This window comes from Bombina bombina, chromosome 7 (assembly GCF_027579735.1).
Source record: "Bombina bombina isolate aBomBom1 chromosome 7, aBomBom1.pri, whole genome shotgun sequence".
Classification (NCBI taxonomy): domain Eukaryota; kingdom Metazoa; phylum Chordata; class Amphibia; order Anura; family Bombinatoridae; genus Bombina; species Bombina bombina.
Genome location: NC_069505.1, coordinates 199306585 through 199333299, shown reverse-complemented (window position 1 = coordinate 199333299; position 26715 = coordinate 199306585). Strand labels below are relative to the sequence as shown.

General features: G+C 43.0%; 1 protein-coding gene across 2 annotated transcripts in view; it reads right to left on the bottom strand.

The window, feature by feature from the left end:
* Positions 1-26715, bottom strand: part of SHANK2 (SH3 and multiple ankyrin repeat domains 2) — a 1433430-nt gene that overhangs the window by 971723 nt on the left and 434992 nt on the right. The window lies entirely within an intron of this gene.

Sequence of the window (26715 nt, the reverse complement as noted above, 5' to 3'; positions counted from 1 at the left end):
ATGATGTACCCGCATGTGCAGTGCTCGGGCATCCTCACTGGAGTCTGCGTGCATGTGCATTTCTCAGGCATCCTCACTGGAGTGTACGTGCATGTGCAATGCTCAGGCATCCTCATTGTTGTGTATGTGCATGTGCAATGCTCAGGCATCCTCATTGTTGTGTATGTGCATGTGTAGTGCTCAGGCATCCTCATTGTTGTGTATGTGCATGTGTAGTGCTCAGGCATCCTCATTGTTGTGTATGTGCATGTGTAGTGCTCAGGCATCCTCATTGTTGTGTATGTGCATGTGTAGTGCTCAGGCATCCTCATTGTTGTGTATGCGCATGTGTAGTGCTCAGGCATCTTTACTACAGTATACGTGCATCCTCACTGGGAAGTACATATATGTGCATTGCTCAGGCATCCTCACTGGACTGTACATCCATGTGGAGTGCTCAAGCATCCTCACTGGGGTGTACGTGCATATGCAGTGCTCAGGCATCCTTATTCGGGTGCACACAATTGTGCAGTGCTCAGGCATCCTCACTGAAGTTTACATACATGCGCTGAGCTCAGGCATCCTCACTGGAGTGTACGTCCATGTGCAGTGCTCAGGCATACTAACTGGGGTGGGTACACATTAGCAGAGCTCAGGCATCCTTACAGGGGTGTATGCACACGTGCAGTGCTCAGGCATCCACGCTGAAGTGTACATGCATATGCTGAGCTCAGGTATCCTTACTGGAGTGTACGTGCATGTGCAGAGCTCAGACGTCCTCACTAGAGTGTACGTGCACAGGTGAAATGGACCTGACTAATGTCCCCCTCACTCTTACAGAGAGAGCATGGATGTCACATCTGTCTGTGGCCCTCGAAGACCAGCTTCTGCCCCATACATAATGCAGCGATAGGATTATAAATCCATAACTCTCATAGTCGCTGCTCATTTCCTGTCCTATTCTCACATTTAGATAACTAAGTCTCATTGTAACAGAGCACAAGTGGTAATCAGGCGACAGAATGAGAAAATTGAAATATTTGAAAAAGCAGCGTATCAATAGAATAGTAAGACAAAGCGAAATGCTGAAATGTGAGAAAAATAAAACAAACAGCTGTTTGGATGCGTTAGCAGCCCTGTAGCTACAGACATACAGGATAAAACATATAAAAAACGATACTAAGAAAATCTGCAGTGTATTCTCTTTGCACAAAAATGGTTAACAGATAAATTACATATATTTAACCAATTTTAAACAAATTCTAAGTCATTTTTATTTATATTTGTACTTAATAATCATCAAAATAATATTTATTATGCAGACATTTGTGGGGTTGCTTCGAGACGTGTCCCTGCAAAAAGCTCTTTATTGGTGCATTTGAATGACAGGACTGTTAAACCTGGCTAATAGGCAACAAAAACAATGTTCTCGTACTTACACCTAACTGACCATTTCATATTATAAATCGACCCCCTGCTCAGCATAATAATCATCCCCCTGCTCAGGATAATGATCACCCCCCACTGCTCAGCATACTGATCACCCCCCTGCTCAGCATTATAATCACCTCCCTCTGCTCAGCATAATAATCACCCCCTGCTCAGGATAATGATCACCGCCCTGCTCAGCATTATGATCACCCCCTTGCTCAGCATAATGATCATCCCCCTGTTCAGCATAATGTTCATCCCCTGCTCAGCATAATGATCATCCCCCCTGCTCATCATAATGATCACCCCCCCAGCTCAACATTATGATCACCCCCTTGCTTAGCATAATAATCACCCCCTGCTCAGCATAATGATCACTCCCACTTGCTCAGCATAATGATCACCCCCCCTGCTCAGCATAATGGTCACCCCCAGCTCAGCATTATGATCACCCCCCTGCTCAGCATAATGATCATTCCCCTGTTCAGTATAATGACCACCCTCCCCTGATCAGCATAATGATCATCCCTCTGCTCAGCATAATGATCACCCTCCCTGCTCAGCATAATGATAACCCTCCCTGCTCAGCATTATGATCACCACCCCCCGCCACTCAGCATAAAGATCCCACCCTCCTGCTCAGCATAATGATCATTCCCTGCTCAGCATAAAGAAAATCCCCTGCTCAGCATAATGATAATTTCCCTGATAAGCATAATGATCACCCCCCTGCTTAGCATAAAGATCACCCTCTGCTCAGCATAATGATCATCACCCTGCTCAGCATAAAGAAAATGCCCTGCTCAGCATAATGATCACCCCCCTGCTCAGCATAAAGAAGATCCCTTGCTCAGCATAATGATAATCCCCCTCTGCTCAGCATAATGATCACCCCCCCGCTCAGGATAAAGATCACACCCTCCTGCTCAGCATAATGATCACAGCCCCCTGCTTAGCATATAGATCATGCCCCTGCTCAGCATAATGATCATCCACCCATCCGATCAGCATATTGTTCACTCCCTGCACAGCATAATGATCATCTTCCCTTCTCTGCATTATGATCATGCTCCACAGCTCAGCATTATGATCAATCTTCTACTCAGCATAATGATAACCCCCCCTGCTCAGCATAATGGTCACTCCCTGCTCAGCATAATGGTCATCCCCTACTTAGCATTATGATCAACCCCCTGCTCAGCATTTTGATTATCCCCCTGCTCAGCATTAAGATCATCCTCCCTGATCAGCATAATGATCACCCCTCATGCTCATTGTTATGATTATCCTTACTGCTTAGCATAATGATCATCCTCCCTGCTCAGCATGATTATCACCCCCCTGCTCAGCATGATGATAATCCCCCCTGCTCAACCTTATGATCAACCCTCCTGCTCGGCATTATGATCATCCTCCCCACCTCAGCATTATAATCATTCCCCCTGCTCAGCATATTGATCATACCGCTGCTCAGCATAAAGATCACTTCCACTGCTAAGCATAATGATCATCCCCCTGCTCAGTATTATGTTCACCCATTCTGCTCAGCATTATGTTCACCCCCCTGCTCAGCATAATGATCATGCCCAATGTTCAGCAAGATGATCATCCCTACTGCTCAGCATTATGATTATCCTGCCTTCTCAGCATAATGATCTTCCACCAGCACAGCATTATAGAAACATAGCATTTGATGGTAGATAAGAACCAAAAGGTCCATCAAGTCTATACATATTACATGTTACTGTTTTGTTAGGATATCCTTATGCATTTCCCAGACTTTTTTAATAATTATTTTACAGTCTTTGTGTTTACCACCTCTATTGGAAGTTTATTCCAATAATCCACCACCCTTTCTGTAAAAAAATGCTTCCTCACATTTTTCCTGAATCTGCTACCCTCTAATTTAAGATTGTGACCCATTGTTTTGGTATTTCTTTTTTTGTGGAAGATGCTTTCAGCTTCTACTTTATTAAAGGGACAGTCTACTCCAGAATGTTTATTGTTTAAAAAGATAGATAATCCCTTTATTACCCGTTCCCTAGTTTTGCATAACCAACATGTTTATATAAATACATTTGTTACCTCTGTGATTACCATGTATCTAAGGTTCTACAGACTGCCCTTTATCTCAGTTCTTTTGACACTTGCATTTTAGCCAATCAGTGCTGACTCATAAATAACTCTATGGGAGTGAGCACTCTCACCTAGATTACAAGTTTTGCGTTATAGAGGGTGTGAAACAAACGCAACAAAAGTTGCGTTATTTCACCCTACATAGCGCTGCCAATACAAGTTTTTGAAAAGCCGCCTTGTGCGTGCGATATGGTGGCGATGAGCTCCATACCGCACAAAATCCAAGGGCTGCTTTGACGTGCTCCTGCAAGCTTTCCCCATAGACATCAATAGGGAGAGCGTGTTAGAAAAAAACCTATATAACTACCAATTAAATAAACTAAATTACACATTAAAATAAACCTAACACTACTAAAAAAAGTTTAAATCTAAAATTACAAAAAATAAAAAACACTACATAAGAAAAATAACAAATGAAATTATCCAAAATAAAAACAATTACACCTAATCTAATAGCCCTATAAAAATAAAAAAGCCCCCCCCCCAAATAAAAAAAACTCTAGCCTACAATAAACTACCAATAGCCCTTAAAAACATAATTTATGTAAGAATTTACCTGATAAATTAATTTCTTTCATATTGGCAAGAGTCCATGAGCTAGTGACGTATGGGATATACAATCCTACCAGGAGGGGCAAAGTTTCCCAAACCTCAAAATGCCTATAAATACACCCCTCACCACACCCACAATTCAGTTTAACGAATAGCCAAGTAGTGGGGTGATAAAGAAAGGAGTAAAACAAAGGAATTTGAAAATAATTGTGCTTTATACAAAAAAATCATAACCACTATAAAAAGGGTAGGCCTCATGGACTCTTGCCAATATGAAAGAAATTAATTTATCAGGTAAATTCTTACATAAATTATGTTTTCTTTAATGTAATTGGCAAGAGTCCATAAACTAGTGACGTATAGGATAGCAATAGCCAAGATGTGGAACTCCACGCAAGAGTCACTAGAGAGGGAGGGATAAAATAAAAACAGCCATTTTCCGCTGAACAAAAAAAAAATTAATCCACAACCCAAAATATAAGTTTATTCTCATAAATGAAAGGAAAAACTTAAAACATAAGCAGAAGAATCAAACTGAAACAGCTGCCTGAAGAACTTTTCTACCAAAAACTGCTTCCGAAGAAGCAAATATATCAAAACGGGTAGAATTTAGTAAATATATGCAAAGAAGACCAAGTTGCTGCTTTGCAAATCTGATCAACTGAAGCTTCATTCTTAAAGGGACACTGAACCCAATATTTTTCTTTCGTAATTCAGATGGAGTATGCAATTTTAAGCAACTTTCTAATTTACTTCTATTATCAATGTTTCTTCGTTCTCTTGCTATCTTTATTTAAAAAAGAAGGCATCTAAGCTTTTTTGTTGGTTCAGATCTCTGGACAGCAGTTTTTGATTGGTGGATGAATTTATCCACCAATCAGCAAGGACAACCTAGGTTGATCATCAAAATTGGGCCGGCATCTAAACTTACATTCTTGCATTTCAAATAAAGATACCAAGAGAATAAAGAACATTTGATAATAGGAGTAAATCAGAAAGTTGCTTACAATTTCATGCTCTATCTGAATCATGAAAGAAAAAAATTGGGTTCAGTGTCCCTTTAAAAGCCCATAAAGTGGAGACTGCTCTAGTAGAATGAGCTGTGATTCTCTGAGGCGGGGCTTGACCCAACTCCAAATAAGCTTGATGAATCAAAAGCTTTAACCATGATGCCAAGGAAACAGCAGAAGCCTTCTGACCTTTCCTAGAACTAGAAAAGATAACAAATAGACTAGAAGTCTTCCTGAAATCTTTAGTAGCTTCAACATAATATTTCAAAGCTCTTACCACATCCAAAGAATGTAAGGATCTCTCCAAAGAATTCTTAGGATTAGGACACAAAGAAGGGACAACAATTTCTCTATTAATGTTGTTAGAATTCACAACCTTAGGTAAAAATTTAAATGAAGTCCGCAAAACTGCCTTATCCTGATGAAAAATCAGAAAAGGAGATTCACAAGAAAGAGCAGATAATTCAAAAACTCTTCTAGCAGAAGAGATGGCCAAAAGGAACAATACTTTCCAAGAAAGAAGTTTAATGTCCAAAGAATGCATAGGCTCAAAAGGAGGAGCCTGTAAAGCCTTCAAAACCAAATTAAGACTCCAAGGAGGATAGATTGATTTAATGACAGGCTTGATACGAACCAAAGCCTGTACAAAACAGTGAATATCAGGAAGCTTAGCAATATTTCTGTGAAATAAAAGAGAAAGAGCAGAGATGTGTCCCTTCAAGGAACTTTCAGACAAACCCTTATCCAAACCATCCTGAAGAAACTGTAAAATTCTAGGAATTCTGAAAGAATGCCAAGAAAATTTATGAGAAGAACACCATGAAATATAAGTCTTCCAAACTCGATAATAAATCTTTCTAGAAACAGATTTAACATAGTATTAATCACTGAGTCAGAGAAACCTCTATAACTAAGCACTAGCACTAGGCGTTCAATTTCCATACCTTCAAATTTAATGATTTGAGATCCTGATGGAAAAATGGACCTTGAGACAGAAGGTCCGGCCTCAATGGAAGTGGCCAAGGTTGGCAACTGGACATCCGAACAAGATCCGCATACCAAAACCTGTGAGGCCATGCTGGAGCCACCAGCAAAACAAACAATTGCTCCATGATGATTTTGGAGATCACTCTTGGAAGAAGAATCTAAAGGAAAAAGAGGCGGGAAAATATAAGCAGGTTGATAACACCAAGGAAGTGTCAACGCATCCACTGCTTCCGCCTGAGGATCCCTGGACCTGGACAGGTACCTGGGAAGTTTCTTGTTTAGATGAGAAGCCATCAGATCTTTTTCTGGAAGACCCCACATCTGAAAAACCTGAGAAAACACATCTGGATGGAGGGACCACTCCCCCGGATGTAAAGTCTGACGGATGAGATAATCTGCCTCCCAATTGTCTATACCTGGGATATGAACCGCAGAAATTAGACAGGAGATGGATTCCACACAAGCAAGTATCCGAGACACTTCTTTCATAGCTTGGGGACTGTGAGTCCCACCCTGATGATTGACATATGCCACAGTTGTGATATTGTCTGTCTGAAAACAAATGAACGGTTCTCTCTTCAACAGAGGCCAAATCTGAAGAGCCCTGAAAATCGCACGGAGCTCCAAAATATTGAATGGTAATCTCGCCTCTTGAGATTTCCAAACCCCTTATGCTGTCAGAGATCCCCAAACAGCTCCCCAATCTGAAAGACTTGCATCTGTTGTTATCATAGTCCAGGTTGGACAAACAAAAGAGGCCCCTAGAACTATATGATGGTGATCTAACCACCAAGTCAGAGATAATCAAACATTGGGATTTAAGGATATTAATTTTGATATCCTTGTATAATCCCTGCACCAATGGTTCAGCATACAAACCTGGAGAGGTCTCATATGAAAATGAGCAAAGGGGATCGCGTCCGATGCTGCAGTCATGAGACCTAAAACTTCCATGCACATAGCTACTGAAGGGAATGACTGAGACTGAAGGTTCCGACAGGCTGAAACCAATTTTAAACATCTCTTGTCTGTTAGAGACAGAGTCATGGACACTGAATCTATCTGGAAACCTAAAAAGGTGACCCTTGTCTGAGGAATCAAAGAACTTTTTTGTAAATTGATCCTCCAACCGTGTTTTCGAAGAAACAGCACTAGTTGATTCGTGTGAGATTCTGCAGAATGTAAAGACTGAGCTAGAAAAGAGAATCTCAGAAACTGATAATGATCTGGATGAATTGGAATATGAAGATATGCATCCTGTAAGTCTATTGTGGACATATAATGCCCTTGCTGAACAAAAGGCAGAATAGTCCGTATAGTCACCATCTTGAAAGTAGGTACTTTTACATAACGATTCAAAATTTTTAGATCCAGAACTGGTCTGAATAAATTTTCTTTCTTTCAGACAATGAATAAATTTGAATAAACCCCCAGACCCTGTTCCTGAAATGGAACCGGCATGATTACCCCTGACAACTCCATGTCTGAAACACACTTCAGGAAAGCCTGAGCCTTCACCAGATTTGCTGGTATGCGTGAGAGAAAAAATCTTACTCTGAATCCTATTCAATACCCCTGAGAGACAATACTCAGAATCCATTGATTTCGGACAGAATTTGTCCAAACATCCTTGAAAAACCTTAATCTGCCCCCTACCAGCTGAGTTGGAATGAGGGCTGCACCTTCATGCGGACTTGGGGGCTTGGTTTCTTAAATGGCTTGGATTTATTCCAAACTGAAGAACGTTTCCAATTGGAAACAGATTCCTTGGGGGAAGGATTAGGTTTCTGTTCCTTAATTTGTCGAAAGGAACGAAAGCGATTAGAAGCTTTAGATTTACCCTTAGGTCTTTTATCCTGAGGCAAAAAAACTCCCTTCCCCCTAGTGACAGTTGAAATAATCGAATCCAACTGAGAACTAAATAACTTATTACCTTGGAAAGAAATAGATAGCAATCTAGACTTAGAAGTCATGTCAGCATTCCAAGATTTAAGCCACAAAGCTCTTCTAGCTAAAATAGCTAAAGACATAGATTTAACATCAATTTTTATGATATCAAAAATGGCATCACAAATAAAATGATTAGCATGTTGAAGCAAGCGAACAATGCTAGACAATCAGAATACAATTCTTGTTGTGCTAAATGTTCCAACCAAAAAGTTGATGCAGCTGCAACATCAGATGACCAGAATATAAATAAGCTTTTCTTAGCTAAGATTCAAGTTTCCTATCTAAAGAATTTTTAAAAGAAGTACTATCTTCCATAGGAATAGTAGTACGTTTAGCAAGAGTAGGGATAGCCCCATCAACTTTGAGTATCTTTTCCCCAAACTCCAATGTAACTGCTGGCAAAGGATACAATTTTTTAAACCCCGAAGAAGGAATAAAAGATGTACCAGGCCTATTCCAGTCCTTAGAAATCATATCAGAAATAGCATCAGGAACTGGAAAAACTTCTGGAGTAACCACAGCAGGTTTATAAACAGAATTTAAATGTTTACTAGCTTTAGTATCAAGAGGACTCGTTTCCTCAATATCCAATGTAATCAACACTTCTTTTAACAAAGAACAAATGTACTCTATTTTAAATAAATAAGTAGATTTGTCAGTGTCAATATCTGAGGAAGGATCTTCTGAATCAGATAGATCCTTATCAGAGGAGGATAATTCAGTATGTTGTCATTTGAAATTTCATCAATTTTATGAGAAGTTTTAAAAGACCTTTTACGTTTATTAGAAGGCGGGATGGCAGACAGAGCATTCTGAATAGAATCAGCAATAAAAAAAATTAACAGGTATATCTTGTGCATTAGATGTTCAAGGAACAACAACAGGCAAAGCACTATTACTGATAGATACATTCTCTGCATGTAAAAGCTTATCATGACAACTATTACAAACCACAGCTGGAGAAATAATCTACACAAGTTTACAACAAATGCACTTAGCTTTGGTAGAACTCTTATCAGGCAGCAGGGTTTTATCAGTGATTTCTGAAACAGGATCAGATTGAGACATCTTGCAAATGTAAGAGAAAAAAACAACATATAAAGCAAAATGATCAATTTCCTTATATGACAGTTTCAGGAATGGGAAGAAAATGCAAACAGCATAGCCCTCTGATAGAGAAAAAAGGCAAGAGGCATATAGGAATGGGGTTTTAAATAATGAAATATTTGGCGCCATGTATGACGCACAACACAGAAATCTTAGCACAAACTTACTTCACCACCTCCATAGGAGGCAAAGTTTGTAAAAACTGAATTGTGGGTGTGGTGAAGGGTGTATTTATAGGCATTTTGAGGTTTGGAAACTTTGCCCCTCCTGATAAGATTGTATATCCTATACGTAACTAGCTCATGGACTCTTGCCAATTACATGAAAGAAAGGGCCTTTGTAGGACATTGCCCTAAAGAAATCAGCTCTTTTCCCTGTAAAAAAATACAAAGACCCCCAAAAGTAAAACCCACCACCCAACCAACCCCCCAAAATACAAAACCTAACTCTAACAAAAACCTAAGCTACCCATTGCCTGAAAAGGGCATTTGTATTGGCATTGCCCTTAAAAGGGCATTTAGTCCTTTTGCATTGCCCTTAAAAGGGCATTAAGCTTTTTAAATAAAGCCCAAACCCTAATCTAAAAAAAACCCACCCAAAAAAAGTTAAAAAAAACCTAACACTAACCCCCGACGATCCACTTACAGTTTTTGAAGACCAGACATCCAGGCTGCGAGAATTCAGGTGGCGAGGTCTTCGGCATCTTCTATCTTCATCCTGGCAGCGTCTTCTATCTTCATCCCGGCGGAGCAGGTCCATCCTTTAAGACATCCGGCACGGAGCGTCCTCTACATACGGTCGCCGACGTACACCGAATCTTCAATGCAAGGGAGCCTTTTCAAAAATGCATCCCTTGCATTCCTATTGGCTGATTTGATTTTTGAAATTCAAATCAGCCAATAGGATGAGAGCTACTGAAATCCTTTTGGCTGTTCAAATAATCTTCCCTAACTTAAAGGGACACTGTACCCAAAAAATTTATTTTGTGATTCAGATTGAGCATGACATTTTAAGCAACTTTCTAATTTACTCCTATTACCAAATTTTATTCATTCTCTTGGTATCTTTATTTGAAATGCAAGAATGCAAGTTTAGATGCCGGCCCATTTTTGGTGAACAACCTGGGTTGTCCTTGCTGATTGGTGGATAAATTCATCCACCAATAAAAAAGTGCTGTCCAGAGTACTGAAACCAAAAAAAAGCTTAGATGCCTTCTTTTTCAAATAATGATAGCAAGAGAACGAAGAAAAATTGATAATAGGAGTAAATTAGAAAGTTGCTTAAAATTGTATGCTCTTTCTAAATTACAAAAGAAAAAATTTGGGTTCAGTGTCCCTTTAATCTTTAGTGTTAGCATGTTTCCTGAGGACTCTAATTACTACAGCATGCTGTTTAGGGGACTTAATATTGCTGAAATCCCTGCTCTATAGTACATACCTTTCTTTACATGTAGTGTACTCTAAGCATGCATATAGGCAATGGGTAAACTCTGTGACATGTTTTTCCTTTAAAGTTTAAGTTAATACTGCAGAAGAATGTGCAAAGTTGTTCTATATATGTTATGTTGTGCTGTGATGTTAAGACTACAGAATGTTAAACTGTGTATTCTTTACTTCTATATTTCCCCAGAGAACAAATTATCCATAACCCCTGTGTGCATCCCTGAGTATTCATATCCTTCTGACATGCTTACTAGTTTACTATAATTTTAGCTTTGTGTATTGAGGTCACAGATAGTCTATACTTTAATAATCCTTATTTTGCTCCCACTGTGGTAATATATGATATTTAGATCACTCCCCTTTTTTCCACATGCCCCGCAGCCAGGGGCCGGGATAGTGGGGTATGAATTAATGTTTTGTTTTTTCAGGAAGCGTAGAAGAGAAGGGAGATAAAATGGGGGGAAAAGGGAGTTACTATCATCTCTGTTATCATGTCTATATAAATTTATGTCCACAATCCTTAAATCCTATTAGTAATTTGGACTTCATTTTTAGTTGTGGCCAATAGCAGTCAGCCTAGTGCTCACAGAGATCATATATCTTTTTAGCGGTATCTTTATGGTTTTACAAACTAATAGTATATACTAGTCTATGCTAGGAGCTCAGAGGTATAGCTAGACAACTTATACCTGGAACTACAGAGTGTTTTCTAAAGTATTATTTTGATATAGTTTATACATTTATTTGTTTGAGCATAGTATTGGGGTTCCCTCAGTGTTTCATATATGTCCAGACTATAATGCAAAACAAAATACAGGTAGCCCTCAGTTTACGCCGGGGTTAGGTTCCAGAAGGAATGGTTGTAAATCGAAACCGTTGTAAATTGAAACCCATTTTATAATGTAAGTCAATGGGAAGTGAGGGAGTTAGGTTCCAGGCCCCTCTCAAAATTGTCATAAGTAACACCTAATACATTATTTTTAAAGCTTTGAAATGAAGACTTTAAATGCTGAACAGCATTATAACCCTAATAAAATAATCACACATCACAGAATATATAATTAAACTAAGTTAAATGAACAAAAACATTTGCTAAACAACATTATAAACCTAATAAAATAATCACACAACACAGATTAAAATTACAATTTCCCTAACTTAAATTAAATTAAAATGTACCTGTCAAATTAAAAAAACTAAGTTTAAACTAACAATTAAACTAATATAATTATCAAACAAAATAGAATGAGAGCTGCTTAAATCCTATTGGCTGATTTGAACAGCCAATTGGATTTTAGCAGCTCTAATTCCTATTGGATGATTCAAAATTTCCACCCAATAGGAATGCAAGGGGCGCCATCTTGGATCGCGTACCTTGCATTAAAGATTCAGTGTATGGCGGCGACCGTATTAAGAGGATGCTTCACTCTGAATGTATTCAGGATGGACCCGCTCCGCGCCGCCGGGATCAAGATAGAAGAGGCCGCCTGGATGAAGACTTCTCGCCGCCTGGATGAAGATCGTTCAAGCAGGACTTCAAAAACTGTAAGTGGATCTTAGTTAGAGTTAGGTTTTTTTTTAAGGGTTTTTTGGGTGGGGTTTTTTTAGATTAGGGTTTGGGCTATTCCTAAACAAGCTAAATGCCCTTTTAAGGGCAATGCCCATCCAAATGCCCTTTTCAGGGCAATGGGTAGCTTAGGTTTTTTAGATAGTTTTTTTTTATTTTGTGGGTTTGGGGGAGTGGGGGTTTGTAATGTTAGTGGGTGTTTTTTTTCATAAACAGAGCTGATTTCTTTAGGGAAATGCCCTACAAAATGCCCTTTTAAGGGCCATTGGTAGTTTTTCCTAGATTAGGTTTTTTATTTTGGGGTAGGGTTTTTTAAATGGGTATTAGAATAGGAATCATTTTTATTATTTTTGATAATTTATTTGTTATTTTGTGTAATGTATTTTTTTAGGGGGTGTTTTTTTTTGTGTGTAACAAAAGAGCTGTTTAACTTATGGCAATGCCCTACAAAAGGCCCTTTTAAGGGTCCTTGGTAGTTTGGGGGATTGGGGTTTGTATACTTTTAGGGGGTGGGGTTTTTTGTAGCAAAAGAGCTGTTTAACTTAGGGCAATGCCCTACAAAAGGCCCTTTTAAGGGCCCCCCAAAAGACCCTTTTAAGGGCCCTTGGTAGTTTATTCTAGATTAGGCTTTTTTTATTTTGGGGTGTTTTTTTATTTTTATTTTTTTGGATAATTGTGTTTGTTATTTTTTGTAATGGTAGGTTTTTTTATTTTTTGTAATTTTAGGTTTTAGTGTAAGGTAGCTTAGGTTTATTTCACAGGTAATTTTGTATTTATTTTAACTAGGTAGTTACTAAATAGTTAATAACTATGTACTAACCTGCTAATTCCACTACATCTTGTGACACTAATTGTGTTGTGACCTTTAATATTTTTGTTCGGGGTAATGTGTAACATGTTATGCTTCTGTGCCGTACTCTATTCCTTGTTTGTTTCTTATGTATATTGTATGCATGACTAATGTAAAACCTCAATAAAAAAAAAACAATGGCCAGGGTGAGGTGAAACCTTACAACATACAAATTATGAAGAAGTCTTTCCTTCAAATTTTGTGGATTATGACAAATAGAAGGAGCTACAATCTCTTGATTAATACCAGCAGAGACAACCTTTTTGGTTAGAAATCAAACTTAGTTATCAAAGCCACCTTATCTTGGTGAAAAATAAGATAAGCAGAATCACAAGAAAGAGCTGATAACTCAGAAACTCTTCTATCTGATGAAATGGCTAGTAAAAACAAATCTTTCCAAGAAAGATATTTGATATCTTAATAATGCATCATTCAAAGAAGGAATCTGTAAGATTGTAAGAACCAAATTCAGGTTCCATGGAGGAGTAACTGGTTTGATAACAGGACAAATTCTAATTAAAGCCTGAACAAAATTCGGATTATCAGGAAGTTTCACAACCTAACCCTTTAAAGGGATATGAAAAGCAAAAATGTTTTTTTATTGTTTAGATCACTGGTTTTCAAACCTGTGCTCAGGCCTCCCTAAAGGTCCAGGTATTTTTAACAGTCTTGCAGTAATTTCCATATAAAAGTAGGAGGATTTCCGAACCCACAGTGAGGCTAATTTGCATTAGCCAATCACGTTGGGCAACCTGGGTTCTCTGTGCTACGTATGCTCCTTGTATCCCGTAAGCACCCATGCATGTGCAATGAATTCAAAATCTATTTGCTGACTCAGCCATTCACAATATATATAGATCATGCAGCAAGGTTTACAAAAAGCCAGTGACAGCATATATCCAACACATAAGCACAAATTACATAGGAAGAAATGGCAAATGTCTTAATTTATTCTGTGAACATTTGTGAGCTGGCTCAAGCAAGTGTGAATGCATTGGATGAGTGCGCTGTATTAATTTAAATATTTAAATGAAAATCTATTGCTAGGACAGTTAGAGAGCATGTAGGAGAGCCCATTTCTGTGGTCTGTCTTATGTAATGTCACTTTGGGTAGAACAAAAATATATTTTATATAAAAAAGAGGCTTTGTTTTCAGAATTAAGCAATTAAGATTTATTTATATTATATATTTAAATCGATATGTGTGTTTAAACGTTGTATTTTATGACACAGTTTTATAATCCTTTAAAGAGCTGGAAGAAAAATCTTTATCCAAACCCTCTTGTAAAAATTGAAGAATCCTAAGAATTATAAAGTAATACTGTTATTTTTTTCACTCTAAAATAGAAAAACTTTCCAAATAGTGTGATATTTTTTCTAGTAAACAGAGCCCTGGAGGTAGGCCTCGGACGGAGGGGCGGGTGACCCCTGGATAGGACCAATAGGAGGTTGGTAAGAGGTTGGTCCCTGGGGGGGGAGTATAAAAAGGGGGTGTAGCCCAGAAAAGAGCGCAAAAATCCCTTTGCAAGGTCCGTGGGAAGAAGCTGTGAGTTTGGCACGTACCTTGCAAAGTGATGTCGGCGCTTCAGGATCTGATGGTTTTGGTGACGGCCTTGGCTAACGCCAGAGGCCCTGGATGGGTGCAGCAGCAGTTAGAGGCGATGGGTTCCGTGCCCAGTGAAGGTCAGGAGGCGGCAAAGAGAGGACGAGGAGCACGGCCCTCTGGGGGAAGGCCTACCAGGAGGGCCCGACCGCTGGAACGTCTGAGCCCGGAGCTACACGGCAGGCCCAGGACCGAGGGGCCGTGCTTGCGGAGGAGGACTGGTGGGAGAGTGACCGCCGCGGCGGTGGTGCAGCTGGGCGATGGTGAGGATGGTCGGGCGGCGGAGGGACATACCGCGGACGGAGAGGCCGGAGTAGCGAGTGGGGCCCAGCAGACAAGAAGACGGAGCGGGAGGAGCCAGACCGCAGAGGAGCCACGGAGAGCAGGGACACAGGCGACGGGTAAGGAGCAGGTGATGAGGTGCTGAGGTATGGCAGTGGAAAAGGGAGTAGTGTGGCGGTGGTCCAAGTGCCGGGGCAGCAGAGAAGGGCTCCGGGTATGTGAGGAGGCAGAGGCCTGGTGGATCATCGTGCGGCAGGGTTAAGCTAAGCCCGGTACGGTGGATCCAGCTGTGGGAGGGGGAAGGCCATAGGGGTGAGCCAAGGAACGGCCTAGGGGGTGGGGGGGCATGGCGGGAGACAGCCACTGACAGCAGTAGGGTCGGGGGGCAAAAATTTTGCAGCAGTTGGGAGGGGGGGGGCCCGTGCGGGGATAAGCACGGGCGTGGGGAGTTAGGGACAGCCAAAGGGGGAAGGGGATAGAGTGAGGACGGATGGCCTGGGGGATGAAGGCCTACAAGGGATAATAAAAAATAAAGCCCAGGTGGGCTGGGAAAAAATTAATTTATGAGGGGTTAGGTTGCTGAGTAGGCAAACATAGTAGGTGGTAGCCATGAAGGGGGTTTAGATAAGAAGATAGGGGATACAAGGGGGCATATACGCCATAGTAGTTGCAGGTTTGGGGGTAAATGCGTAGCTGTTAAAAGGGGGCAAGTTTTTTCTTTAAAGAAAAAGTGGGCACTTGGGTATGTGATGTCTCCTGGCACCCCTCCTCCTCTCTCCCATCCCTCCTTTTCTTCCCCTCCTCCTCTCTCCCGTCCCCCCTTTTCTCCCCCCCCCCTTTTTTCCTCTCTCTCCTTCCCTTCTCCCCCCCACCCCTTTTTCCTTTCTCTCTCCTTCTCTCCTCCCCTTTCTCCAGGCACCCCTTCTCCTCTCCCCCGTCCCTCTTTCTCCCCTTTTTTCCTCATCGCTTCTCTCTGGTCCCCCTCTCTCCCCCCCTTCCCCCCCCCCCCCTGCTCTCCAGCCCCCCCCCCCCCTTTTTACTCTCCCCTCCCTTTTTTCCTCTCCCCCCCCCCCCCTGGCTGGCGTATAAGTGATTAAAGTGGTTTTGCTGCCTTGTGTTACAGCCGGAGAGACAGTGGGGAGCAGGAGCAATGACGGCGTATCTGCGGAACAGGGGACGCCCCAGAGGGAGCCAGAGTTCAATGATATGGACATTGATACCATCTTTCTGGGCGACTCATTTAATGAGTTTGATGAGGAGCTGCAGGAGAGTACGAGTGCGACCGGACCAGGGGCAACGGACCAGGTAGGGGACACGAGAGTGTTGGCACAGCTGCTGCAGTTGATGTCGTCTGGGTCCACTGGGATGGACGGGAGAGAGGATGTGGGGCAGAGTAGGGCAAGGGGCCCGAGGCCTGAAGCTAGCGGGAGCAGGGCTATTACGGGGTGGTACGGGAGGACAGACCTTGATGGTGTATTATGTTCACAGGCTGGAGCGGACCACGGCTGTAGAGTGAACAGTCTAAGAGACGGTGGATCAGGAGCGGACAGACGGCGGGGAGGTCCCGCTCACCGGTGAATGTGGACAGACGGAGGGTTTCACATTCCTCCCCGACATGGGGCAGGCTGGAGAGGTCGCCCAGGCGCAGGGGCGCTGGAGAGAGGGAGAGATCGTGGGCCAGCATCAGCTCCATGGGCAGGCGAAGGGAAGAGGAGCGTGAGGACAGAAGGTCGACAATCAGAAGAAGGGTGAGAGCAGAAGGTGGAAGACAGGAAGGCGGCAGCTCTGGACTGGCAACGGCTCCTCCCAGTACAGGTGAGGTGCCTCAAGCAGCAATGGGGAGCGCAATCACAACTAATAGCAATGTGGGGATGGGGACTGAAGGGGTTGTGGGTTTACTGAAGGGTTTGAAAGATTTGGTGGAACAAGTGGAGAAGCAGTGCAGTTCGGGAGTGGCGGGGGTATGGGGCCTGCATGGGCAGGGTGCAGCAGGGGGAGCAGGAGGGGCGCCAGCAGGGGAAGCAGGAGTGTCGGCAGCAGGGGGAGCAGGAGGGGCGGCAGCTGGGGGAGCAGGGGGGGCAGTGGCAGGCGGCACCATAAGAATTCCTTGAAATATTTTCGCTGCTCCCATTGGAGCAGTTTGTGGAGATACAGGAGGACACTAAAGGGGAGCAGGGTAAGAAAGAGGAGGAGGAACGGAAGAAGAGATACAGGAAGCTGCCGAAGACATTCGGGAATTAGTCAAGGGCCTTTTGTATACAGGCAAGCGTGATGGCTGAGAAGTTCCCGGAGCAAGGCTCAGCTTTGTTCTGTTACTTCGATGAGATTTTGGCTGCCTATCGGACGTATGGGGGTATGGCATGGTGGCGGTACAATGAGCAGTTCCGGCAGAGGATAGTGGTGAGGCCTGACATGCGGTGGGATGACCGCGATATGGGGATATGGCTGGAGATGATGACCCCACTCCGGGGTCAGTCCTTTCGGGGGTCCGGAGGAATGGGGACGGTGGCAAGTGGGCCTGGGGCTGCAGCGGCAATTAGGAAAGGCCTGTGCTTCCAGTTCAATGATGGACAATGCAGATTTGGGGGAACATGTAAGTTCAAGCACGAGTGCTCGGGGTGTGGAGGCTCTCACGCCTACGCGAAATGCTTCAAGAGAGGGAGGTTCCCAGGCAGTTCAGGTAAGATGGGTACACAGGGGCAGGACGCCAGTGAAGGTCGAAAAGATGGTTCCATGGTTAAAACGGTATGCTAGGGGTAAGCAAAAGAGGGAGGACGCAGAGTTTTTGCTGACGGGTTTTAGCTCGGGATTTTGGATACCTTTCGTGGAGGGGGGAGGCTTTCGGGCCTGGGGGAATTTGAAATCGGCTAGGGAGTTCCCGGAGGTGGTTAGGGGTAAATTGGGGAAAGAGGTTTCGTTGGGGAGGATGGCGGGCCCATTCAAGGATATGCCTTTGGCCAATTTGAGGGTTTCACCTTTGGGCGTGGTTCCTAAGAAGGTTGCGGGGCAGTTTAGGATGATCCATCACCTATCTTACCCAAAGGGGGCGTTGGTGAAAGATGGGATTGACCCGGAGGCGGCGGCGATGCGGTATGCGTCCTTTGATAGGGCCGTGGAGTTGGTTCAAGCAGCGGGGGCATGGGCTAAACTGGTGAAGGTGGACGTGGAAGCTGCGTTCCGGCCGTTGCTGGTGCACCCGAGGTGTCACCATCTACTAGGGTGTTTCTTTGACATGTCTTACTTCGTGGATCTATGTTTGCCGATGGGCTGTTCCATTTCATGCTCCTATTTTGAAAAGTTTAGTTGTTTCGTGGAGTGGGTGGTCAGGCAAACGGCGGGGGTCGACTCGTTGGTCCACTACTTAGATGATTTCCTGTTTGTTGGCCCGGAGGGGTCGGAGAACTGTGAGATCTTGATGAAGGCTTTCATGCAGGTGGCGGACCAGTTTGGGATCCCGGTGGCAGCTGACAAGACAGAAGGGCCGGTGAGCTGTCTGAGTTTCCTGGGCATCCAGATTGGCACGGTGCACATGGAATGCCAGCTGCCAGAGGACAAGGTGGAGGACCTATTGGACGCGATCAAAAGAGCATTGGGGAAGCCGAAGATAAAATTGAAGGAGTTGAACTTCGCGAGCAGGATTATCCCGGTGGGAAGGATCTTCTCTATGAAATTGTCATTGGCAACAGCAGGGGTGAAGGAGCCATCACACAGGATACGTTTGAATAAGGAACTGAGGGAGGATTTGGCGTTGTGGAAGATGTTTTTGTCTGAATTCAATGGGAAGGCCTTGATGCAGGAAGTGACGGGGCCTGGGTTGCACTTGTATACGGATGCAGCAGGGGCGGTTGGTTTCGGAGCATACTTGAATGGTAGGTGGTGTGTGAGCTTGTACTATATGTTACATATGTCACTGTCACACGTCCTTCAGAGTATCACAGAGCATTTATATCATGTTACATATTGTAGTGCGCTTGTACTATATGTTACATACGTCACTGTCACACGTCCTGCAGAGCATCACATAGCATATCATGTTACATACTGTAGTGAGCTTGTACTATATGTTACATATGTCACTGTCACACATCCTGCAGAACATCACAGAGCATATCATGTTACATACTGTAGTGAGCTTGTACTGTATGTTACATATGTCACTGTAACATGTCCTGCAGAGTATCACAGAGAATTTATATCATGTTACATACTGTAGTGAGCTTGTACTATATGTTAAATATGTCACTGTCACACGTCCTGCAGAGCATCACAGAGCATATCATGTTATAGTACAAGCTCACTACTGTATGTAACATGATATGCTCTGTGGTGCTCTGCAGGACGTGTAACAGTGACATATGTAACATATAGTACAAGCTCACTACTGTATGTAACATGATATGCTCTGTGATGCTCTGCAGGACTTGTGACAGTGACATATGTAACTTATAGTACAAGCTCACTACAGTATGTATGTTACATATGTAACTGTCACAAGTCCTGCAGAGTATCACAGAGCATTTATATCATGTTACATACTGTAGTGAGCTTTTACTATATGTTACATATGTCACGGTCACACGTCCTGCAGACCATCACAGAGCATATCATGTTACATACAACAGTGAGCTTGTACTATATGTTACATATGTCACTGTCACACATCATGCAGAGAATATCATGTTACATACTGTAGTGTGCTTGTACTATATGTTACATATGTCACTGTCACACATCCTGCAGAGTATCATAGAGCATTGATATCATGTTACAAACTGTAGTGAGCTTGTACTATATGTTACATATGCCACTGTCATACGTCCTGCAGAGCATATCATGTTACATACAGTAGTGAGCTTGTACTATATATTACATATGTCACTGTCACACGTCCTGCAGAGTATCACAGAGCATTGATATCATGTTACAAACTGTAGTGAGCTTGTACTATATGTTACATATGTCACAGACACACGTCCTGCAGAGCATATCATGTTACATACAGTAGTGAGCTTGTACTATATGTTACATATGTCACTGTCACACGTCCTGCAGAGCATATCATGTTACATACTGTAGTGAGCTTGAACTATATGTTACATATGTCATAAACGTCCTGCAAAGCATCACAGAGCATATCATCTTACATATTGTAGTGAGATTGTACTATATGTTACATATGTCATGTCACACGTCCTGCAGAGCATCACAGAGCATTTATATCATGTTACATACTGTAGTGAGCTTGTACTATATGTTACATATGTCACTGTCACACATCCTGCAGAACATCACAGAGCATATCATGTTACATACTGTAGTGAGCTTGTACTATATGTTGCATATGTCACTGTCACACATCCTGCAGAGTATCACAGAGCATATCATGTTACATACTGTAGTGAGCTTGTACTATATGTAACATATGTCACTGTCACACGTCCTGCAGAGTATCACAGAGAATTTATATCATGTTACATACTGTAGTGAGCTTGTACTATATGTTACATATGTCACTGTCACACGTCCTGCAGAGCATCACAGAGCATTTATATCATCTTACATACTGTAGTAAGCTTGTACTATATGTTACATATGTCACTTTCACACATCCTGCAGAACATCACAGAGCATATCATGTTACATACTGTAGTGAGCTTGTACTATATGTTACATATGTCACTGCCACACGTCCTGCAGAACATCACAGAGCATATCATGTTACATACTGTAGTGAGCTTGCACTATATGTTAAATATGTCACTGTCACACATCCTGCCGAGTATCACAGAGGATATCATGTTACATACTGTAGTGAGCTTTTACTATATTTTACATATGTCACAGTCGTACGTCCTGCAGCGTATCACAGAGCATATCATGTTACATAGTGTAGTGAGCTTGTACTATATGTTACATATGTCATGCCACACGTCCTGTAGAGCATCACAGAGCATATCATGTTACATACTGTAGTGAGCTTGTACTATATGTTACATATGTCACTGTCACACATCCTGCAGAGCATCACAGAGCATATCATGTTACATACTGTAGTGAGCTTGTACTATATGTTACATATGTCAATGTCACACGTCCTGTAGAGCATCACAGAGCATATCATGTTACATACTGTAGTGAGCTTGTACTATATGTTACATATGTCATACACGTCCTGCAGAGCATCACAGAGCAAGAGAGCATATCATCTTACATATTGTAGTGAGATTGTACTATATGTTACATATGTCATGTCACACGTCCTGCAGAGCATCACAGAGCATTTATATCATGTTACATACTGTAGTGAGCTTGTACTATATGTTACATATGTCACTGTCACACGTCCTGCAGAACATCACAGAGCATATCATGTTACATACTGTAGTGAGCTTGTACTATATGTTACATATGTCACTGTCACACGTCCTGCAGAGTATCACAGAGCATATCATGTTACATACTGTAGTGAGCTTGTACTATATGTTACATATGTCACTGTCACACGTCCTGCAGAGTATCACAGAGAATTTATATCATGTTACATACTGTAGTGAGCTTGTACTATATGTTACATATGTCACTGTCACACGTCCTGCAGAGTATCACAGAGCATATCATGTTACATACAGTAGTGAGCTTGTACTATATGTTACATATGTCACTGTCACACGTCCTGCAGAGCATTACAGAGGATATCATGTTACATACTGTAGTGAGCTTGTACTATATGTTACATATGTCACTGTCACACGTCCTGCAGAGCATCACATAGCATATCATGTTACAAACTGTAGTGAGCTTGTACTATATGTTACATATGTCACTGTCACACGTCCTGCAGAGCATCACAGAGCATATCATGTTACATACTGTAGTGAGCTTGTACTATATGTAACATATGTCACTGTCACACGTCCTGCAGAGCATCACAGAGCATATCATGTTACATACTGTAGTGAGCTTGTACTATATGTTACATATGTCACTGTCACACGTCCTGCAGAGCATTACAGAGGATATCATGTTACATACTGTAGTGAGCTTGTACTATATATTACATATGTCACTGTCACACGTCCTGCAGAGCATCACAGAGCATATCATGTTACATACTGTAGTGAGCTTGTCCAGTGTTATGTGAGAAAGAGACTCAAGTTTAGAGGAATATATGGCATGTTATTTGCATGAGCAGAAACACAATGAATGTCAAATTTAAAGAACATAAAACCCCTTGAGCAGCGAAAAGCAACACTGACAGCATCTAGTCTATAGCAGCAGCACTGGCAGCAATTAACCCTCCAGCTGCCACTGAGTGCTACATTGTATTGATATGCAGTATCCTGCAGTGCACTGAGAAAGACAAGAGGAACCAACATACAAATGTACCCACAGCCTTAAGCACGACTGACTGCATAAAAAGCTGATATCCCTGAGGGGCACAGAGGGATACTTACCTCGCTGACACTTACTGCTGCACTCCGGTAAGCATAATCGCAGTCTCAAGTATCCTCCCTGAAATATCTGCTGGTGCTGCTGCTGCTGACTGATTTGCCAATAATGCTGCTTACTTATTAAAAAGTCTCTTAGCAACCACTTCTTACTTCTTAATGTTTTTGCTCCTCCAAATATGATTCATTATTCCATCTGTGTTTGACAGTGAGAGGAGAATGATCTTAAAATAGTCCTCAGATAGCAGGTATGGTAAGTACTATGTGCACACTCAGGGTGTCCTGCTCCTTGTGGATACATTACACAGTGTAATATTAGTGTATTACCGCTGTCTGGGGTATAGACACAGGTGCACACACCCTGGGGATACTTTACACAGTGTCATATTACTGTATTACCACTTTCTGGGGTACAGACACAGGTGCATATACCCTGGGGATACGTTACACAGTGTCATATTACTGTATTACCACTGTCTGGGGTACAGATACAGGTGCACACACCCTGGGAAAACGTTACACAGTGTAATATTACTGTATTACTGCTGTCTGGGGTACAGACACAGTTGCACACACCCTGGGGATACTTTACACAGTGCCATATTACTGTATTACCACTTTCTGCGGTACAGACACAGGTGCATATACCCTGGGGATACGTTACACAGTGTCATATTACTGTATTATCGCTGTGTGGGGTACAGACACAGGTGCACACACCCTGGGGATACTTTACACAGTGTCATATTACTGTATTACCGCTGTCTGGGGTACAGACACAGATGCATATACCCTGGGGATACGTTACACAGTGTGATATTACTGTATTACCGCTTTCTGGGGTACAAACACAGGTGCACACACCTTGGGGATACATTATACAGTGTCATATTACTGTATTAATGCTGTCTGGGGTACACATATTACTGTGTTACTGCTGCTTGGGGTACAGACACAGGTGCACACACCCACATGCCCTGGGGATACATTGCACGGTGTCATATTACTGTATTACCGCTGTCTGGGGTACAGACACAGGTGCACATACCCTGGGGATATGTTACACAGTGTCATATTACTGTATTACCGCTGTCTGTGGTACAGACACAGATGCACATACCCTGGGGATACGTTACACAGTGTCATATTACTGTATTACCGCTGTCTGGGGTACAGACACAGGTGCACATGCCCTGGGGATACATTGCACAGTGTCATATTACTGTATTACCGCTGTCTGGGGTCTGGGGTACAGACAAAGGTGCACACACCCTGTGGATATGTTACACAGTGTCATATTACTGTATTACCGCTGTCTGTGGTACAGACACAGATGCACATACCCTGGGGATACGTTACACAGTGTCATATTACTGTATTACCGTTGTCTGGGGTACAGACACAGGTGCACACACCCTGGGGATACTTTACACAGTGTCATATTACTGTATTACCGCTGTCTGGGGTACAGATACAGGTGCACACACCCTGGGGATACATTACACAGTGTCATATTACTGTATTACCGCTGTCTGTGGTACAGACACAGATGCACATACCCTGGGGATACGTTACACAGTGTCATAATACTGTGTTACTGCTGCTTGGGGTACAGACACAGGTGCACACACCCACATGCCCTGGGGATACATTGCACAGTGTCATATTACTGTATTACCGCTGTCTGGGGTACAGACACAGGTGCACACAACACTGGGGATACTTTACACAGTGTCATATTACTGCATTACCGCTGTCTGGGCTACAGACACGGGTGCACATGCCCTGGGGATACATTGCACAGTGTTATATTACTGTATTATTGCTGTCTGAGGTACTGACACAGGTGCACACACCCTGGAGATACAATACACAGTTTCACATTACTGTATTACCACTGTCTGGGGTACAGACAAAGGTGCACACACCCTGGGGATATGTTACACAGTGTCATATTACTGTATTATTGCTGTCTGGGGTACTGAAACAGGGGCACATATCCTAGGGGTTATGTTAAACAGTGTCATATTACTGTATTACCACTGTCTGGGGTACAGACAAAGGTGCACATACCCTGGGGATACGTTAAACAGTGTCATATTACTGTATTACCGCTGTCTGGGGTACAGATACAGGTGCACACACCCTGGGGATACATTACACAGTGTCATATTACTTTATTACCGCTGTCTGTGGTACAGACACAGATGCACATACCCTGGGGATACGTTACACAGTGTCATAATACTGTGTTACTGCTGCTTGGGGTACAGACACAGGTGCACACACCCACATGCCCTGGGGATACATTGCACAGTGTCATATTAATATATTACTGCTGTCTGGGGTACAGACACAGGTGCACACACCCTGGAGATACAATACACAGTTTCACATTACTGTATTATTGCTGTCTGAAGTAGGGACGCATGTGCACACACCCTGGGAATACGTTACACATTGTCAGATTACTGTATTACCACTGTTTGGGGTAGGGACACAGGTGCACACAACCCAGGGATACGTTACACAGTGTCATTGTAGTGTCTGACACATCTAGTGGGCTGTGCAGTGTGTGTATGTGTATTGTCGGACACTGCTAGTGGGCTGTGTAGTGTGTGTGTAGTGTGTGACACTGCTAATGGGCTGTGTTGTGTGTGTAGTTTCTGACACTGCTAGTGCGCTGTGTAGTATGTGTGTAATTTCTGACACTGCTAGTGGGCTGCGTAGTGTGTGTAGTGTCTGACACTGCTAGTGAGTTGTGTAGTGTATGTGTAGTGTCTGTCACTGCTAGTGGGCTGTGTAGTGTGTGTGTGTGTGTAGTGCCTGACACTGCTAGTGGGCTGTGTAGTGTGTGTAGTGTCTGACACTGCTAGTGAGTTGTGTAGTGTATGTGTAGTAGTGTCTGTAACTGCTAGTGGGCTGTGTAGTGTGTGTGTGTGTGTAGTGCCTGACACTGCTAGTGGTCTGTGTAGTGTGTGTGTGTGTGTGGAGTTTTTGACACTGCTAGTGGGCTGTGTAGTGTGTGTGTAGTGTCTGACACTGCTAGTAGGGTGTGTAGTGTGTGACACAGCTAGTGGGCTGTGTAGTGTGTGTAGTGTCTGATACTGCTAGTGGGCTGTGTAGTGTGTGTAGTGTCTGACACTGCTAGTGGGGTGTGTAGTGTGTGACACAGCTAGCGGGCTGTGTAGTGTGTGTAGTGTCTGATACTGCTAGTGGTCTGTGTAGTGTGTGAAGTGGCTGACACTGCTAGTGGGCTGTGTAGTGTGTAACACTGCTAGTGGGCTGTGTAGTGTGTGTAGTATCTGACACTGCTCTTGGGCTCTGTAGTGTGTGTAGTGTCTCACACTGCTAGTGGCCTCTGTAGTGTGTAGTGTGGGACACTGCTCGTGGGCTGTGTAGTGTGTGTGTGTGTAGTGTCTACAACTGCTAGTGGGCTGTGTAGTGTGTGTGTGTAGTGTCTGACACTGCTATTGTACTGTGTAGTGTGTGTGTGTGTAGTGTCTGACACTGCTAGTGGGCTGTGTAGTGTGTGTGTGTGTAGTGTCTGACACTGCAAGTGGGCTGTGTAGCGTGTGTGTGTAGTGTCTGACACTGCTAGTGGTCTGTGTAGTATGTTTGTGTGTTAGTTTCTGACACTGCTAGTGGGCTGTGTAGTATGTGTGTGTAGTGTCTAACACTGCTAGTGGGCTGTGTAGTGTCTGACACAACTAGTGGGCTGTGTAGTGTGTGTGTAGTGTGTGACACTGCTAATGGGCTGTGTTGTGTGTGTAGTGTCTGACACTGCTAGTGCGCTGTGTAGTATGTGTGTAATTTCTGACACTGCTAGTGGGCTGCGTAGTGTGTGTAGTGTCTGACACTGCTAGTGAGTTGAGTAGTGTATGTGTAGTGTCTGTCACTGCTAGTGGGCTGTGTAGTGTGTGTGTGTGTGTGTGTGTAGTGCCTGACACTGCTAGTGGGCTGTGTAGTGTGTGTAGTGTCTGACACTGCTAGTGAGCTGTGTAGTGTATGTGTAGTAGTGTCTGTCACTGCTAGTGGGCTGTGTAGTGTGTGTGTGTGTGTGTGTGTGTAGTGCCTGACACTGCTAGTGGTCTGTGTAGTGTTTGTGTGTGTGGAGTTTTTGACACTGCTAGTGGGCTGTGTAGTGTGTGTGTAGTGTCTGACACTGCTAGTAGGGTGTGTAGTGTGTGACACAGCTAGTGGGCTGTGTAGTGTGTGTAGTGTCTGATACTGCTAGTGGGCTGTGTAGTGTGTGTAGTGTCTGACACTGCTAGTGGGGTGTGTAGTGTGTGACACAGCTAGCGGGCTGTGTAGTGTGTGTTTGTGTGTGTGGAGTTTTTGACACTGCTAGTGGTCTGTGTAGTGTGTGAA